This window comes from Chelonoidis abingdonii, chromosome 4, assembly GCF_003597395.2.
Source record: "Chelonoidis abingdonii isolate Lonesome George chromosome 4, CheloAbing_2.0, whole genome shotgun sequence".
Taxonomy (NCBI): domain Eukaryota; kingdom Metazoa; phylum Chordata; order Testudines; family Testudinidae; genus Chelonoidis; species Chelonoidis abingdonii.
Window position 1 is genome coordinate 113,161,064 of NC_133772.1, and position 15,352 is coordinate 113,176,415.

Here is a 15,352-nt window from a genome sequence, read left to right on the forward strand (position 1 = left end):
ATAGAAGGAGGATGGGCAGCCAGGAAATCCTTTTTCCTACTAAAATGCAGACCGGGAGTGGGGGAGCCACTTAGTGGATTTCAGGGAGGAGGTTGGGATTTTTGTTTTTATTTTTAGAATGTTGCCCTAAAGTCACTGCCTCTTACCGCCTTGTGCCGGGTACATATTCATAAATGATCTGGAAAAGGGGATGAATGATGAGGTGGCAAAATTTGCAGATACAAAATTATTTAAGGTAGTTAACTCTAAAGGAGACTGTGAAGAGTTAAAAGAGGAATATCGTTAAACTGTTTCCTATCTTTTTGGGCAACAAAATAACAGATGAAATCCAGTGTTGATAAATGCAAAGTAATGCACCTTGGAAAACATAATCCCAATTACACATACAAAATGATGGGCTCTAAAATAGCTGTTATCACTCAAGAAATGGATTATGGATATTTCTCTGAAGACATCTGCTTAAGGTCAAAAAAGCTAACAATTATAGGAACCGTTAGGTAAGGGATGGATAATAAAACAGAAAATACAATAATGCCATTATAAAACTATGGGATGCCCACTCCTTGAATACTGCTTGCAGGTTTGGGTCACCCCATCTCAAAAATTAGAAAAGCTATAATTGAATTGGAAAAGTAACAGAGAAGGTCAACAAAAATGAATAAGGGTATGGAACAGTTTCCATATGAGGAGAAATTTAAAAAGACTGAGACTGTTCAGCTTAGAAAAGAGATGACTGAGGAGCAATATGACAGAGGTCTATAAAATCATAAATGGTGTGGAGAAGGTGAGTCAGGAAGTATTATTTACCCCTTCATGTAACACACAAACCAGGGGTCCCCTAATGGAATTAATAGGCTGGAAAACAAACAAAGGGAAGTACTTCTTCACACAATGCACAGTCAACCTGTGGAACTTGTTGCCAGGGGACATTGTGAAGGCCAAAAGTATAACTGGGTTCCAAACAGAATTAGGTAAGTTCCTGGACGCTAGGACCATCAATGGCTATTAGCCAAGATGGTCAGTGTTGCAACCCCATGCTCCAGGTGTCCCAAAATCTCTGACTTCCAGAATCTGGGACTGGATGACAGGAAGATAACTCAATAATTGTCCTGTTCTGTTCATTCCCTCCGAAGCATCTGGCACTGGCCACTGTTGGAAGCCAGGATACTGGGATAGATGGACCATAAATCTGACCCAGAATTGCCATTCTTATGGTTTCCTGCTCTGTCACAGACTTTGTGTGTGACTTGGGCAAGTCACTGATAGACTAACACAAGGGAAGTAATGCAAGGTTGGATCATTTGAGTTAATTCTGTAGTATGCATTTCTCTGTGTCTCCGCGCTGCATCTGTAAACACCTCATAAGATGTTGTGAGGTGCTTAACCCAAGATAGAGAGTGATGATGCCTGAGAAAGAAAGCTCAGTTTGGCTCTCAGATCCCAAGATGAGCTTGCAAGTTATAAAGGAACGTGTCTTGTTAACTGATCATATGTGAGCTCAGTTCTTCATCCCCTCCCCTTAGTCCACATACAATCTTTCAAAGTTTCTCACAGGGAACCAGCAGCTCTATAAGGGGGACTCTTTTATGATTTAACCCTCTCCCCCACTTTTCCCCCCAAAAGCACCTTTGTAACTAACACCTGAGATTATTAAAATGCTTTCAATTCCATAGTAATACCCAGTTTCCCATTCCTTGTTGATGCTGTTTTTTTACATTCTGCCTTTCACTTAGGTTGGAACTGTGAGTTTAGCCTGGTCACCTTCATTCTGCAGGCCTGACTCACTGTTGCTCTGCACCTTGCCCTGTCAGAGAAAGCAAAGTGGGTGTAAAAATGTTATTGGATCAGAAGAGTCTGAAATCCCTTTGTCCTAGTATGAATGACTATACAAGATGCAGGGCTATGGAGATTAAAGCTTTCTAGTTAGTTTCACATGCAGTAGCCCAAGGCTGTTTGATGTTTTACATTCCTAAAACACTGCAAGAAAAAGTAAAAATTTACTTGTAATGGTTCTCTTCCTGGTAGTTCCTATACAGTTCTCCCTTCCCCCTTTGCTTCTAATCTTTTAATTTTGTGCCTTTAACTACTTCTTAATATATAATATTTATTGTTACTTGTCCACAGTGTGCTTCCTGCTGTGCAAAGAGCAGAGAAGTACCTTGCCCTCAAGCCTCTTACAATCTGAGCATCTGATCCTCTGCTCTTTACTCATGGGAGTAGCTCACTGAAGTCATTTGAGTGAATAAAGTGAGTAGGGTTGGCCCTAGGCACTTGACGGAGTCCTTTTTAAAGAATGGAGGAAGTGGTTCATCTGTGGATATAGAAATTTGAACTGTGGGTTAAAAGCTGGCTTCAATATCTAGTGCTGTTGGCAAACCCCTGAGCTTCCTTTGCTGCTGCATTTATTCAGAAGCTTCTCTAGTCTCTCGGGTGGATTTTTATTTCTTCTGAGTTTGTTGCCTCTGTACTTGAGAAAAATGACACACACTGTAAATTTTACAGACCTCTCGAGGTTTTCTGCAGACCTACAGCTGCCTCTCTCCCACCTCTTTCACCTTCTCAACTTTGCTATCGTGTCCAAGGTTCCTCTTTTCATCAGGTGTTTTGAAAGGAACCTTGGGTTTTTTGGGATCCCAGGTCGAAGATTATGGCTTGCTCGGAGTCCATGGCAGAGATAGCAAATAGAGAGAGGCTGGTGTCAGCACTCTGTGAATTTCAGAGCTCAGTGATATTTACAGCAACATTCAATAAGCTCCTTTCTGGATGTTTTCAAAAATGTATGATGTCTGTTCCCTGGGGAATCTAAAAAAAATGGAAAGTGTTTGTATGACTTATTTGCTTAATAAATTGCTTTTTTAGAAAAGAGTACAAGGCTTGTGAAAAATAAAAGAGAGAAATTGAGGAGATGAAATCACTTGTCTGTGACCCAGGTAAAAGAAAGAGCCTGGAAGGCAGCCAGAATTTCACAGCTTTCTCTCTCTTTTGACCTTTCTCTTTTCATAAAAGGAAGCTGTGCCTCCTGTGAGGGCTGCAGTGTAATTTCTATGTTTAGGAAATAGGGGCTGGATGAAAGGAGTGGATCAGGTGGGTCCTATGGGTCTTTTGAACTAGGCCGGGAACCTGACTGATTAACTGTATAGGTCAAGATTTTAAAAACAAAACATTGATCAATAAATTTAACGCAAGCCATGGGTTTGATATATTGCCACCTTGCAGCTGCAGTCTTGGATCTCACAAGCTAAGCAGGACACTGTTAGCAATTGGATGGAAGACCTCCAAGGAAAACACAGGCTGCTGCAGGAAGTGGAGAGGATGATGCAGTAGATGGCACTCTTTCCTCTGAGTTCCTGTGATGGGCCCTATGCAGTTTTCGGTTTTGTGTTAAATGTAAGATTGAGACATTATCCACTTGTAAACATTAAGGATCCCGTGAACAAACCGTAACTCAGGTAAATAACTTCATTCTGCCTCCCTAAATTCTCCCTTCGGTGTTTGTTCAATAACATAATCTTTTTTACTTGAGGTAAAGTGTTGTGTAGTGATGCTGTCAGCTGTTAAACAGCTATCACGTTCCATCCCAGAGGTGACTGCATTCCGAGTCTGTTGTTTAAATTGTTTTGGGCTCTCTTGGTTGAGAGAAATTATAGAGAGAGAATATATTATTTATTTTAATACAGTGTCCTTTGTTTTCAGTGGTACATGCACCTTGATATTTGCTAGAATCACACACCTCCTGCTTGTGCATATGTATAGGCATATCTTCCATGGCTGAACCATTGAGAGGATTGCTCAGGTGAGAGAGGCAAGATGCAATATTCTTATCTGCTAACATGCATCACAATTGGTACATATACATTTAGTAGAACATTTTGTTTAGTGTGTATACCAGAGAGGACTGAATTAGTCCTTTAAAATTTATAATATATTTATTATCACGCTTGCTGTGTCACGAACACCCCTGTAACAGCTTGATAATGGAATGTTCCAGCAGAGTGTGAGGCAGATCATTATTAGAAGACAAGGGAGTTTGGAACATTGAGGAACAGAAGGTATGGGTGGTCTGTCAGAGTGGTATGAATTGAACCCACCAAAACAATGCTGTGTGCATTGTTAAAGGATGAGTAGGATGGATGGGGAGGGATGTTCTGATTTCTGGGACGTTGGCTAAAACAACCCAAGTCCCTTCTATTTGGAATCTCCACTTTATCAATCAGCTATCCCATCTTCTGACGTGTTGGGCAGTGATGACCCTACTGAGGGAAGTGGAAAGGTGAGATGGTCTCATTACTTGTATGGCTGGTTGCAGCTGGACAGGAGAAGACAGCTGTGCTGTAGCTGTCTGCTTCTTGATAGGACTTTTGAGAAGTCTCTTCCACCTTTCTGTAACACTTGAAGTGATCAGATCACAGGGGCAATATTCACTTCATAGGAACCATAGATGCCTGAGAAGTCTGGATTGTCAGTAGTTAAAATATGGCTCTTCAGCATTTTAAATTGAACCCAAGTAGCTCATACTCTGTCTGGAACAGAAGATTTTCTGAGGAAGGACGTAGGAATTATCTATAGGTGTATGAATTGTTCTGTGAAACTCAGCCAATCCGAGCTGAGATTTAGACTTGATGAGCAAGGTTCTCCTTATTAAAATAATTTCCTGCCTTATTCTTCTTTCCTGACACCCATCATGAACTTTGGGACCTATTTCTCTGTTTCCACCACAGCCACTGAGGAGTTACCCAGAGTTCCTGATGTGTACGATGAAGGTAACAGCAGCAGAGCTCTGAAAACAGCTCTCCTGTTTCATGAAAGCAATTGACTGTGATTTCACACCTGCTTTGGCAGTAGTGTTTATTATCACCCTGCTACTACTCAAGGGTGAGGTCACTCTTCTATTGTATGACTATTTAATGGTCCCTTCTGGACTTAAATCTGTGAATCTATTCATCTCTCTCTGTGGGCTCTCGCAGCTGTCTCCAATATTTTCCTTTTGGGGCTGAAATTACTCAAATGTCTGTTTGGATCGCAAATGGAATTTTGTGGTTGAAAGCCTGTAGAAAATCAGTTGAACCATTTTTCTGAGACTTAAGTGAATGGGTGGTGGGGAAGGGAATGCATGTTTCACCCCTTTAATGTTCAGACCACATACTCAGCCTGTGAATTGTCCTTAGTGAGTACTGGCTGCTTTAGTGAGCTTGGTGTGTGGGTTGTTTCAACGAGTAAAGAAGCTTGATCATCATGTACTTTACAGAGTATATTCATACAGATTTTTAGTGTGAATGAATGCTCCTGGAGACTGAGGTCCACTGTATATCTACAAAATGGGAACCAGGATCAGTGCAAGCTTCTTTTCTATTTCCCCATCCATATTGCCCTTACCAATACGCCTTATCAAGAAAGACCATCTCTGAACATTCAGTGTGAAGGGGAGTTTCTATGGCCCATTCATTCCTTGGCCTCTCCACTGAGACAAGGCTGACAGTAGTGCTAATAGTGCTATGGACACCTGTCCATTGGAAACTGTTCTGAGACCCAGAGACTCATTTCTCAAAAAGCCATAGGATGATAATCATCAAGAACAACTGTAGGTCTGGCCTCAGTGACTGCAACGTTACTCCTCTCAAATCATCTTCTTGGATTATTGTTCTGACTTCTTCTCTCTGCTTTCAAAGCCCTCCACAGTTTAGCTGCACCCTACCTCTCCCTCCTTCCTTCTGGCAGTGCTACCAGCCCTGTTTGCCCAATTCTCTGCTTCTCAAGCAAGCACATTCACGCTTTGTCCCTTGCAGTCCCCTTAGGAATTGGAAAAGCACCAAGCTGGAAGTCTGTAAGCCTTGAAATCTTTCCTCAGAACTCACCTCCAGCCTGTGTAGAAGCTGAACTGGTGACCTATAAGAGCAAGTTTATTCTTTAGTCCAGATTCTGCCTCCCTTACTTACACCGTGTAGCACCTTATGTGGTCAATGGGACTATTTCTGGAGTAAGATCCTACTCAGAATGAGTAAATGTGACAGAACACGGTCCTTAATGATTTAAACACACAATTTAAGACCTTCCAGTTATATTCCCACACAAGATGCTTAAGGATCCTTGCACATATAACAACACACAATGATTAAACATTCAAATCATTGTACATATAAGCCCATTACAAAAACCATGATGACCTCCATGCTGCCATCTTTACTCAGGTAAAACTCTCATTGTTTTCAGTGAGAGGTTCGTGTCACTAAGGAATGAATAAAAATCCATCCAGACAGTTAGGTTCCTGAGTCACTTTACCTTATAGTCCCGTTTTGAAAAAGTAACTCAGGCATTTAAAAGTCTGTTTCATTGAAAGTTCATGGGGATTAGGTGTATTTGAAAATTTACCCTAATACCTCATTTATTCCGTGGTATCCGTCATCAGGATTTGTCCCAGTGGGCCTAATTCAGGGTGAGATTTCTTATCTGGATAGCTCTACCTGTAATCATTTTTAATTATCAGATATTTAAATAACTACAAAATCATTCAGATCTTGCTTTTTTGAAAACTTTTAAGAAAAAAGTAAATAAACTGCAAAAGAAAATACATTAATGTAGTGCTAAGGTTGAGAATTTAAGAATTAAATGATGTTTTTTTCTACAATCAAAATGTCACATGGCATCCACTCAGTTGCACCTGAGGCTTTGTGTACTCAAATTGTGTGCAAGGCAAGGGACTGAAAGAACTAAAGTGCTGTCAGGTTAACAATACATTTTATGTCTACATGGCACATTTTATCAGAGTATTTTTAAGTACCTCACAACCATTGAGAAATCAATCAGATTTTAGAACCCCACCACCACCACACTGTGAGGTGCAAGTTATTCTCATTTAACAGATGAGAAAACTGAGGAGAGGGGAGAGAATGAGTTATTCAAGGGCACATAGTGAGATGCTGTAAAATGTCGGATTAGAATCCAAGAGCTCTATTTCCTAATCCCTTGCTCTAAGTGCTCAGTTCTTTGTTTTGTGGATACTAGAAAGGCAGCACAATATTGTGGATTATAAAGAATGTGAAATTTATTTTAAATTTTAGGCTAGTAGAGGTTCTTTAAAAAAGTTAAAATGGACTAAAAACATTGCCCTTTCTTTTTTCTTTCTGATAGAATCTTCTATGCCCATCAAATTCCAGCTGTGTGACTGCTGTTCCATAATCCCATGAGTTGAAACACCTTCAGCCAGTCAGACTGCTCCCTAACTCCTGCCCACTTGTTATGTTTTTTAGGTTGTGCTTGGTGGGTTCTGTAATTTTTTTGTGTTTAAATTATCAGCGGAGAAGAAAAGGGTTTCTGGCAGCAGAACTTCCTGCTGTTTTTCATCCTCTGTTTCCACACACACATACACTTTCAAATCTGGAAGAAGAAATACAATTGCTTGAATAATTCTGATATAACTTGTGTTTGCACTAAAACAGCAAATTTAAAATTAATTCCATGCAATTGGACACTTTACAGAGCATTCTGTCAGGATGGAGTTTAATAACCCTGCCTTTCTCTTTGCACTAGGAATGAGTGTAGGTTTGCATTTTTTTTTTTGTCTAACCCCAGCAAACTTCTGGCTATCCCTACCTGTGCTTCTGTAAATTGACACAGGCATCCCCTCGTGATAGGGTTGCCAATTTCCTAATTGCACAAAACCGAACACCCTAGCCCTGCCCCTTCTCCAAGGCCCTGCCCACCGCTAACTACAATCCCCCTCCCTCAGTGGCTTGCTCTTCCCCACCCTCACCCACCCTCGGAATGTGGGAGGGGGCTGAGGGTTGAGGCAGGGGGTTGGGTTGAGGACTCTGGCTGGGGGTGCTGGCTCTGAAGTGGGGCCAGGGATGAGGGCTTTGGGGTGCAGGAGGGGGCTCCAGCCTGGGGGGTGGGGCCAAGGGATTCAGAGTGCAGGAGGGGGCTGTGGGTTGAGGCAGGGGGTTGAGGTGCAGGAGGGTGTGAGGAGTCTAGGGTGAGGCTGGGGGTTGGGGTGCAGGGGGTGAAGGCTCAGGGCTAGGGGTATGGGCTCTGGGTGCAGGGGGGGCTCAGGGCTGGGTCAGGAGGTTGGGGCACAGGTTTACCTTGGGTGGCGCAGCAGGGTTAAGGCAGGCTGCTTGCTTGTCCTGGCTCCATGCTGTGCCCTGGAAGCGACCAGTAGGTCCGCCTCCTAGGTCGGAGGGAGGGGAAAGCTCTGTGGTGTGTGCTGCAGGAGTGAGGAGCTAGTGCTCAGGTAGTGCGTGGAGCCCCTGGCCCTCTACCCAGGAGCTGGACCTGCTGGCTACTTCTTGGGGTGCAGTGCAGTGCCCTAGGACAGGTAGGGACTAGCCTGCCTTAGCTCCACAGCACCGCCGACCAGGCTTTTAACGGCCTGGTTGGCGGTGCTGACCAGAGCTGCCAGGGTCCCTTTTTGACTGGCTGTTCCGGTTGAAACTGGACATTTGGTCACTCTACCTCATGTCAGTATTGCTTCCTACCTGGTATACAGTCAGTCTTATTGGAGAAATAGCTTCAGAGCTGTGAAACTTGAATGGAGCATTAAAAGCAGGACTCTAATGTTGGGCTCCCAGCTAAGAGTTTGATCAGAATCTGTAGAAAGCTGTGAGAGAAACAAAAGAGCTTTTAATTCTCTTGTGCATTGGGTTGTTGCTTCTAGGAGAGACCATTCAGAAGAAAGCATTTCCTGAAATCACTTGGGCTTCTTTCTCTGTTCTCTTTGAACAGCTGTGGGAAGAGTACTTTGGAAGAGTTCCCTCTTCTGAATCTTCTCTGTCTTGGAAGTCTTTTGTTCCAAATCAATCTACTTTAGAGGCTGGAGGTGTTTCTAGTAGGCCCCACTTCTGGCAGCTGACATTGGCCTAGGAAATCAGCATCGTTCAGCAAACAATGGACTCCCAAATAGTCAACTTGTTCAATATGAAATTAAGATGGTGCCATCTGAGGGCACACCACTTTCTTGCTTTATTTTGAAGGTATGATGTAGCTGGGTCAAGGTAGGCACCTCATGAGAGAGACCTGAACAAAGGCTTTGGTGCCCAAAGGTGCTCTTTCACCTGCTGTAGAATCACAAGATGCACTCACTTCCAATGGGCATTATGTTTTACCAGGGAGAGGCTGGGAGTGTGTCGTAGTGTAACTCCTCAGCTCAGGTTGCAGTTTCTCTAATTTCTGGTTTGGCATGTATTTTGGGAACTCTTAAAGTTAATTGAAGCTGTAGGCATCAACCTATTTTAGAGAAGTGCATTATAGAAAACTACCAGTACATGCTGTGAAGAGCCCCAGGGCTAGAGTATCAGGAGATCTGGTGGATCAGGATTGAGGTGCATTGGCAGAGTTCCATGTTGGTTCCCAGGACGTAAAAGAAGGGGGTGAGTGGCCCTTTGGACAAGTACAAGTCCTTTAGTAACTGTTTCTGGAAGCCTTTCATGAATATACAAACAACCAAACCACCTTTAGATAATCTGCACACATAGCTCCTTTACACATCTGTCTTTTAATTATTTTTCTTTTGTGCAGTGCAGGAGCTGCCTTCAGGAGGAACATGCGCTTTAATTGTCTTTGTTCACCTCTTGCTGTTTCTTTTATCTTCCCTGCTGTTTCTGTTTTTGTTTGATTTTTTTCAAATGATCCATCACATTTTTATCATTTTCTAGGAATCTTAAGAGTTCACCCTGCCCTACCCTGGGGCTTTGCCATGTATTCAGCATTTTTGTTGCTGCTGCTGCACACTCTGAAGCTTGTTTGCACATAGCACAGGCTGCTCCAGGATATTGTCTACCTCATGTAACCTCACAGATGTTTTTTTCCTGTTGGCCCAATAGCCACAGTAATGATCCTTCTTTCCCCTCCCAGTGTCTTTACCTCAGCACCCTCCCCCACCTCGCAAACCCACCCTGTTGCAGAAAACACAAGGAGACTAGATGAACCTTGTTGGGTGCCCTGAAACTTGGCAAACTCTGACTCTGTTTGACTATTTATTTTGGAGGGGAAGGGTGTCTTTCTCTCACCCTGAGATCTAGCCAGGGCTCTCCTGGGGCTCTGCCCTGGAGTTTATAAGTGGTGTTTTGTAGCTCCGTCAGGGACTAGTGCTCTCTACTACCCTCCCTTCAGCTTACCTGTCCCATTCTGACATGACCCAGGCTCTGATTCACCACTGGAGTAGGGAGCAGGGGGGGAGTGTGCTCATTGTTGGGCTGTTCCTCATTTCTTCTTGACCCTGACCCTAATGTGGCAGGATGGGAGGCTGATCTCAGGGAAGGGACTGGGGATGGGAAGGCAGGCAGAAAGGGGGAAAGATGACAGGATAATGTGATGAGAAAGCAGAACTGTCAGAACAATCTCAGCTGGCAGAGGGAAGAGTGTTGTCGTAACTGGCGAGGCTGGCTTTCGTGTGCTGGCGTTGGAAGGCAAAACTGTCTCTTTGAAGCAGAGCTTCAGGAGCCAGGGGGATGGGGAGCTGGGCTAAGCAAACAAAAATAAGAACAAAACAAAACCAAAAAAAGAAAATGGGTGAGAGCGCACCTTTCCTCTGATTTCTGCTTGTCTGAAGTGGGAAGGCCACATTGCTATGGCAAATTGACCGTTAATGCACCAGTTCAGAAGGCATAGCAATACCCTCTTTGTATTTCTGTCTTCAGCTAGTGGAAGTTTTCAGGTACTTGGGAGTGTGTAAGCAAGACACGAGAAGTAATTCTACTGCTCTACTCTGTGCGGATTAGGCCTTAACTTAAGTATTGTGTCCAGTTCCAGGTGCCACGTTTCAGGAAAAATGTGGACAAATTGGAGAAAGTCCAGAGAAGGGGGTTCCCTGGGGAGGGCAGACCCACAGAGATTGTTGAGGTGTTGCCAGGCGGCAGCACCTCAGAGAGAATGGGCACTGGGGTCCGGGAGGGACACGGGCTGTCTGTGGTGGATTACTGGCCTGCAGAGGGTGCTCTGGGCTGGAAATTGAGCTAATTCCCTGAGAGACCAGCAGGAGGCACCACAGGGGTGAGTCCACATGCTTACACCTGTCTTCCAAGAGTGGCCAATGCAAGGTGCCCCAGAGAGAATGAACAGAACAGGCCCATTCTCAGCTTCTAGCAAACAGAGGCTAGGGACACTATCTCTGCCCATTCTGGCTAATAGCCATTGAGGGACCCATCCTCCATGAACTTACCTAGTTCTTTTTTTAACCTTGTTATAGTCTTGGCCTTTGCAACATCCCTGGCAAAGAGTTCCAAAAGTTGACTGTGTATTGTGTGAAAAAAATGCTTCCTTTGTTTGTTTGAAATCTGCTGCCTATTAATTTAATTTGGTGACCCTAGTTCGTGTGTTATGAGAAGGAGTAAATAACATTTCCTTATTTACTTTCTCCACACCAGTCTTGATTTTATAGACCTCTATCATATCCTCCCTTAGTTGTCTCTTTTCCAAGCTGAAAAGTTCCAGTCTTATTAATCCCTCCACATACGGAAGATGTTCCATACCCCTAATAATTTTTGTTGCCCTTCTCTGAACCTTTTCCAATTCCAATATATCTTTTCTGAGATGTATCGACCATATCTTCACACAGTATTCAAGATGTGGGCATACCATGGATTTATATAAGATGTTGTCTGTGTTATTATCTATCCCTTTCTTAATGAGTCTCAACATTCTGTTCACTTTTTTGACCGCTGCTGCACATTGAGTGGATGTTTTCAGAGAACTATCCACAATGACTCCAAGATCTCTTTCTTGAGTGGTAACAACTAATTTAGACCCTGTACTCTGTCTTATCATATTGTACAGTATCCGATTTCTTCAAGGGCCACCTCTGTACTTACTCTCCTGACTCCCTTATGGGGCTTCAGTGTCATTCTTCTAAAGCTCATTGAGCCTCCTGCGAACAACTGTCAGAGTGCTCAGTAAACTGCCTTATCATCAAGACAATCTTTCTCTGGGCTTTCAGTGAGAGAGCAATTAGTGCAAATGTTTAGAGTGCAAGCTCTGTAGGGTAGAGACCAAAGCATTGTACAAATACAGAAACTCAGCACCTTGTGGGTGCTACTGGAACCAAATTACAGTGACGATGGATATTCTTGTTGCAGATATCAGTCTCCTAGGTTGTGGGTTGAGAATTCACCAATTTATTTCACCCAGATCCCTGAATAACTGTAAGATGGTAATGACTTTCAGTCACTATTGACCTGGAGTGGATTTGAACTGGTAGCCTAAAGGTGGAAGAGTCTATATTCCATCAAGAGTCTCCTTTACATAGTAGATTCTTAGCAAATCTGCAGTTAGTTTTCACTGCACCCTGTGAGATCTTTGAGAAGAGAAACCATATCAGCAAACTTGAAATCATTCTGTCATAAAGTAAAGCACACGGCTATTTTTCTCCACATCTTTTTTTGCTGTTTCCCCTGTTCTAAGTATGGGCTTGTTCATATTAGTAGTTTTTATTATTTATTGTATTAATATTTTTACAATGACCAAAATGTGTTGGATGTTTTTACAGAAGAAAGAGAGAGACAAGTTCGCTGCTCCACAGAGCTGACAGCCTAAGGGCCTAAGGCAAACCCATTGAAGACAGTGGAGAAACCCCCTTGATTTAGGGAGCATTGGATCGTGCCCTAAGCATGCAATTATATCTGCACTGAATGGATCCAATTGCAGAATCTAGGCCTGAACTCAGATATCCACATAAAAAAATTCAGAGTTTTCAAAGTAGCAAAATTCAGCTGCTTCCCATCATATTCCCTGTTTGATTAAGTCAGCAGTTCTTTTCAAAGCAGCAACAGCTAAACAGAGCAGACACTTCCAGTATAATCGCTCAATAATTCCTATTTAATTTGAATCTGTATTTGTGCCTAGAGATGTAGTAATTACTGCAAGCAAGTAACGTATATACTGGAAAAGCATGAGAGTGGGAAGGGGAAGGAGAAGATGCATTTATTATGATTATTCATACTGTACTCAGAGTGTGTGCTGCAAGTGTGTGTTTTTCATATATAACAAATAGATTGAGTTCCCTGCTTTTAAGTGCAAAATGGAACTCAACCCTAACTATAGAGTTGCAGCCAGTGCCTCCATAATAAATTGCTATTCATTTGTTCTGAGTCCACAGGCATACTAGGTGCATTGTCAATACCATGTCAATGCCGGGATCTCAGTCTCTATTTTTAAAGCAGTAAATGGTGCTGGATTGGGTTTTGGTTTGTAAGGTTGAGTAACAGAGTATTTGTATCAGGGCTCTCCTCAGTGCCATTCGCCAGAGATCAGTGAGTCTGAGTCTCACCACCTTTAGGGCATACTAGTCTCTTCCAATGAGTGTTTCCCTTAGAGCTGAGGTACAGAATGGCCCAGGCTGAGTCCTCTAGGAAACAAACTGCTTAGATTTGTTTCCTTGTCAGTAAATGGCTATAATCACTGTGCGGGGTGGACGTAGGGATTTTCTTCCTTCTTGAGAGAATTGATGACTTAAATTTATGTCATGGCGCCAGACACTGCAGGGATGGTGGGAGCCTCAGGGATAGGTATTACAATGCTAATATTAATCAGAGAAGATGATAATGCTTGGCAGAATTTCTGGGTAACAGGGTAATAAAATGACTCTCTGTAAGTTACTGTATCTGACTTTTTAGCTAACATCCAGTGTAGTATCCTTTTAATGTCAAATATGCCTCCTCTCTCTGGGGATGGTTTGCCACCCTGCAGTTAGATGGACCTGTGGATGGGTCTGTCTCTAATTGTTATGATTCTATAGAGGAAGAATGTTTGCATAAGGAAATGGAAAGCCCCAGGGTAAATGGATGAGGGGGCACCCCCTACCTTCACACACAGTATGGTCAACCTTGGGTGCAGCCCCTTCAGCTTTATTGCTTATGCAGTATCAGGTGGGACCTTGTGGGATGAGACCTTCCTCTCCACGTTGGTCCATAATCCTGGATGTTTCCTGAGATGAAAAGTGCCCAAGTGGCATAGTTCATAAAGCAGCAGAATGAAATCTCTCTCTCCCCCATCACCCTCCGCCATGCAAAATTAGGACAGCAGCAGAGGTGGGGGTGGGGAGGTTTCAACCTTGCATCCTTTCCCATCATCCTGCTGCTTCATCCTGTCCAGACTGGTCTGGAGAGGAGCAGACAGCACTGACAGGCAGAGTCCGGTTGGACTGAATGGTCCCGTCCCCGCCCCCTTTTCCCAAGCTAGCCTTAGCTCTAGCTGTGCTTCTCCAGATTACTCTGGGGGGAATATTAGCATCTTCTAATAACTCTGTCAGACTTACCAAGAGATTTGTTTTATTAAGTTGAAGGCTGGGTACAGCGAATAAATTAGAGCCCTGGTGGATTCACATGCTTTACCAGTCCTTTCTTTGCTTAATCATCATCACTTCTTCCTTCTTTCTAACTCTTTCTGTGTCAGCTCCTTATTCTGCTGTTTGTATTGCTATTTACCAAATGTCCACAGTATGCATAGAGAAGACACATACAGCTGCTCACTCTCACAGGAACTAAGAATCACTTCAGAACTCACCACTTCTGTACTTTTGTGTGCTAGGCGTGCTCCTCCAGCCTGGCCGTTACAGATTAAAAGTGTGTAGCACATCATCACAACAGCAACAAATTCCATCCATAACTTTTCCCTGGAGAGAAGAGAGGAATGGGGAAGACACCATGTATGACACATGTCAGTCAGGTTGCTTAATGCATCTCTGAATGGTGCTCAAATACCACTCTGATGGGTATGGTATAAGAACATGGATAGGATAGTCACTGACTTAAAAAATATATGCTCTCAGGGCTCAATCCTGCAGGGTCAAGGGACAGTGGAAGATGCGTAGCACCCCACAGGACTGCCCTGTAAATAGGAGCACCCATACCATTCAGGCACATGGAGTATGCTGGATGAAGACACAGTCTTTCAATCGGTTTATCAGTATTGCAGATAATACTGGTAATAGATGAAACCCCATGGGCCATATTTCTTTTTTGCTCTGTTTCACCTGGACACAGAAGAGAGGAAGGGTCGTCCATGGTGGAACCAGCTTTCATAGAATCATAGAATATCAGGGTTGGAAGGGACCTCAGGAGGCCATCTAGTCCAACCCCCTGCTCAAAGCAGGACCAATCCCCAACTAAATCATCCCAGCCATGGCTTTGTCAAGCTGGGCCTTGAAAACCTCTGAGGAAGGAGATTCCACCACCTCCCTAGGTAACCCATTCCAGTGCTTCACCACCCTCCTAGTGAAATGATGTGTCCTAATATCCAACCTAAACCTCCCCCACTGCAACTTGAGACCATTACTCCTTGTTCTGTCATCTGGTACCACTGAGAACAGTCTAGATCCATCCTCTTTGGAACCCCCTTTCAGGTAGTTGAAAGCAGCTATGAGATCCCC

The 15,352-nt window shown here is 43.4% G+C and overlaps 1 protein-coding gene across 16 annotated transcripts in view; it reads left to right on the forward strand.

Moving 5' to 3' along the window:
* Nucleotides 1–15,352, forward strand: part of NRXN3 (neurexin 3) — a 1,449,735-nt gene that overhangs the window by 73,590 nt on the left and 1,360,793 nt on the right. The window lies entirely within an intron of this gene.